Genomic DNA, 4,428 nt, shown 5'->3' with positions numbered 1-4,428 from the left:
ACCCACTTCCTCGCCTCCCCTCTTTTCCTCTGGAAACCACTAAACTGTTGTGTCCATGAATTTTTGTTTGTCTTATTCATTAGTTGCTTTCAGTTTTATATTCCACATATGAGTGAAATCATATATGGTTCTTGACTATGTCTGACTTATTTTGCTTAGCATGATTATCTCAAGATCCATCCATGTTGTCACAAATGGCAGTATTTCATCTTTTCTTATGGATAAGTACTATTCCATTGTATATATGTACCACATCTTCTTTGTCCAATCATCTATTGAAGGATACTTTGGTTGTTTTCATGTCTTGGCCGCTGAATAATGCTGCAATGAACATTGGACTTCGCCAGCTGTTAGGGAAAAGCAAATCACAACCACAGTGCGATAACTCATCACACCTATAAGATGGCTGTCATCAACAAGACAAGTAATAGCAAGTGTTGGAGAGGTTATGGGGAAAAAGGAACCCTCATACACTCCTGGTGTGAATGTAAATTGGTACATACACTGTGGAAAACAGCATGGAGGTTCCTCAAAAATTAAGAATAGAATGACCCAGCAATCCCTTTTCTGGGTATCTACTCCCCCAATTTAAAAATGTTTATCTGTAAAGATATATGCACCCTGACATTTATTACAGTTGCTTTTTAAATAAGTTCTATGAATGTGTAGCCTTAAGTATAAGGAACGATTATAGCAGTAGAAATTTCATACAGTCAGGTAAATGGATTTTTTTCTTGGTAAGCTGAGTCTTTTAGCACTTACTGCGATGGCACATACTTTGGAAAGGTCTATAAAATACATCTCTGGTGTTCCAGAAATAACACGACGACTTTTTAGTTACATTTCAAACTTTGAGATAATATTCAGAAACTTTGGTCTATATCAGAAGAATATTCTGGGTACTGGAATCTCACCTACATTCATCAGGGATCCGGTTTTCTATACCAATGTCATGAATAGTTCCAATTCTTAACAATTTATAGAAAGTAGAGGAAGACTTGTAATTTATTGCATATATATGAGAATTACATACTATTTTCCCCAGATTTAAACTAAATACTATACTATATAATACATTAATATCATGTGTCGTGGGTTTCTTATGGCTTCTAATTTATTATCAGAATAATTAAACACTTAACCAGTGGTGTCAAAAGTACAATCATTGTCTTTTTATACTTTTATTGTTTCTGTTATACTTATTTCCAGATTTTGTTTTTCTGTATTTTTAAAATTAAAATAGTTCCATTTTCATGCTAGGTCCTTTTAATTAGTTTATTACTATCATGCTCTCCTATTTTGAAATGAAAGATCAAACTTTTTAATTGTAGTCATTGTTAATTTATTTCTATAATTTTCTTTAACTCTGCTGTATAAAGATAGACATGCCATATGCTTCAAATGCAGTAACCAGAATGGCTGCCCCTGTGTTTATTCACTGACAATGACATACCCATGATACTCCTTGTCTCTGAGCTCTACCATGCTTTTATCAGTTGCCTCTGTGTTCTTCCACACTTTTTCCTAATGAAAAAAACAGTAGAGTGATTCCCTCCCATGACTTCTCAATTAAGTCAGTTTAAAATGATTCTCCTTTTGCAAGAAACTTGAATGCAGTCATAGCTTTTGTGTTATCCTATTAAACATCTTCCCTGGAAGGAGCATACTATCCTTGTCTTTTCTGGATATAAAAAGGCATTTTAAATGCAATGATTATCAGTGAATTTCAAATTCAGTTTATCCAGCTAATGCTAAAACAAGTAAAAGTTATATATATTTCTACATACATAAGAGAATAATTAAAATATAATAGAAAAGCCTGTGTAGAAGATTGAATAGTTATGAATGGTTTTCCCTTTTCTCTTTCTCAGTAATTTCCAAGATTTCCAAAAAGACAACAGCTTCAAATATTGTGACATGTTGTAATGTAAAGTAAAAGTTATGCATAATCCTGCTATATATGCATACACACACACATATATATATAGATATAGATACGGATATAGATATAGATATAGATATAGATACAGAAACAGATACAGATACAGATACAGATACAGATACAGATACAGATACAGATACAGATACAGAAGTACAGAATCAGAATCAGTCAAGGTTTCTTCAAGACTACAGGAGCCTCCATCTATTCTGAGAAAGCAAAGGTCAGAGGAACCATTGCCAATAATTTTAGCCAACAATATGAAGACATGATTCCCAAAAACTCTCTAGAAAGTTGCTGCAATTTATAAGAATCTCTGGGCAGTCCTTGCAAATTTTCTGCTTTGGGCCACAGAAGTGATCAGTTTTCCCGGTAGCCAACTGTGAACTTCGTATCTCCTAGGCATTTCTTCTCTCCTAGACAGATTTCTTCTCATTGACAATATTTGGAAGAAAGTAAAGTGATGGCGAACTAAGAGATCATTTAAAAGATCATTCACCAAAGCAAAACCTCACCTAGTACCCAAGAAAAAAAAGATAAGATCTCAAAAATATCTCTATGTAGTCCAAAAGGATGTACTCTTTTATGATATTTGTTAAACTCAGTCTGTCTCTCACCATTTTAACAGGAAAATAGAATGGTAATTAAAATAATTTTACCTGATGATTTTTCCCTTTGACCATGGGACCAAAATATTTAAAAATGTATTTTCTTAAGGAAGGACTATAAATATGATTTTAAATAAAATCTTAATATTTTAAATTCTCCCAAATCTCTTCGAGTTAAAGAGATTAGTTCATCATAGTTATGCATGTTCATTTTCTTACACAATAATTTTTAAGAAATACGATTAAAATTTACCCAGCATAAATTATTTCTACTCATTTCATTACTTGCTACTTTTGGTAGCTGACATATCTCGATAAATCAATAGTTTTGTAGCTCTAAAATTTCTAATGTTCTGATTGCATGTACATGATTAATATATTCTGATTTATCTACAATATTTAAATATAAAGTATCTTGATTAGATATGTTTTATTAAAATAAGGCCAGAAATATTAATAAGGATGGTTAAGTAAGGGCACTTGGGAAGCATGCTTACTGACATTTAAGAAGAATGTTGCCTAATATAAACTCAAATAGCAGAGAAATTTAAATGGTTTTTTGAAAAGCATTATAATAATCTGAGCTTAATTTCTTATTTTTTTACCTCTTGGGCACCTGCTTTCCATTGAGGATACAGAGTTGACTTGAGAAAGCAAGACTTAATCCACATGTTAAGTATGCAGATATATTTTACTGTTTTTATTTTCAATTATATATCTGCTTGATCTAAAATAAGGTTTCTGGAAACTGGACATATATAAGTCAGTGTAATATTTAATAGCATTATTCAAAAAATAGAGTGGCAAAATAGTTGAGGGAATCATAGAATAGTTTTGCAAAGGAGATTGAAGATTACAGGAGATGTTTTTTATTCTGATTCTTTTAACAGTACATAAAAAGAGACAATACATGGACTTCAATCAATATTTAAAAAAAAAAAAACCTCACTTTTCTGATCTCAGGAACCAAGTCTATAAAAGAAGAGTGTCTTTTCTGGATCTGGGTGTAAGCCAGAACTTGGATGATAGACCACTTAAGAATTAAGTGAGAATACTAAGGCTGGTAACCTAAAGAAGATAATGTACATAGTATGGTTTGAAATGTAGGCAGTGAGCTAGAGTACCAGGGCATAGAAGAGACTGCGAGGCAAAAACATACATGTTCCAATGCTTGGAGTAAATGACTGAGATCATCTGAAAAGACTTGGAAATAGCATAAATGGCTCATGATTGAATGTTTTTTACTAAAGCACAATGCACAAATAAGCTGACTCACTTCAATGATCAGAGTTGGATTGGTAACAATGACCTAATCCTTTACTAATAGAAAATAAAGGGGAATCTACCTAAAAGGCAGGAGAATCAGCATTGTGTAGAGGAGAGGAAGAAATGCAAAATAAATAGTATTTTCAAAAGAGTAGGATGTGTTACGATGTTATTAAATATTACAGAGAAGCTAAGAAGTGTGAGAAATTCTTTGAAATGCTGGATATGAGGTGACTATCAAGAAAGCAGTCAAAGTGCTATGAATATTACCCAGAATTTGAAGGGAAAGTCTTGAAAGAGTAGTAAGCAAATGTAGACCCAAACTTCTTGACTCCAGAAGGTCGGGAAGACTAGAGAAGATTTTGTGTTTGTAAGTAATTCTATGGCTCATAAAGATGCCAGAGAGTGAAATAATTCGATAGAAGAAAATCATGAAAGAAATAGAAGAGTTCAAAACAGGTGCAGGAATAACCGAGACTGATATGAGGGACATTTTAAGTTCTTATACAAGAAGGAAAGCAGAGTGAACTTTATAGTTCTTTGTTAATGTTTAGGCAGGAAAACTTTGACTGTTTAACTTAAAGAAATGTTATGCACTCTTTTTTAACATGAAAA

Source organism: Pteropus vampyrus, unplaced genomic scaffold, assembly GCF_000151845.1.
Source record: "Pteropus vampyrus isolate Shadow unplaced genomic scaffold, Pvam_2.0 Scaffold6, whole genome shotgun sequence".
Taxonomy (NCBI): Eukaryota; Metazoa; Chordata; class Mammalia; order Chiroptera; family Pteropodidae; genus Pteropus; species Pteropus vampyrus.
The sequence above is the reverse complement of the archived record's forward strand: the minus strand, read 5'-3'. Positions refer to the sequence as shown.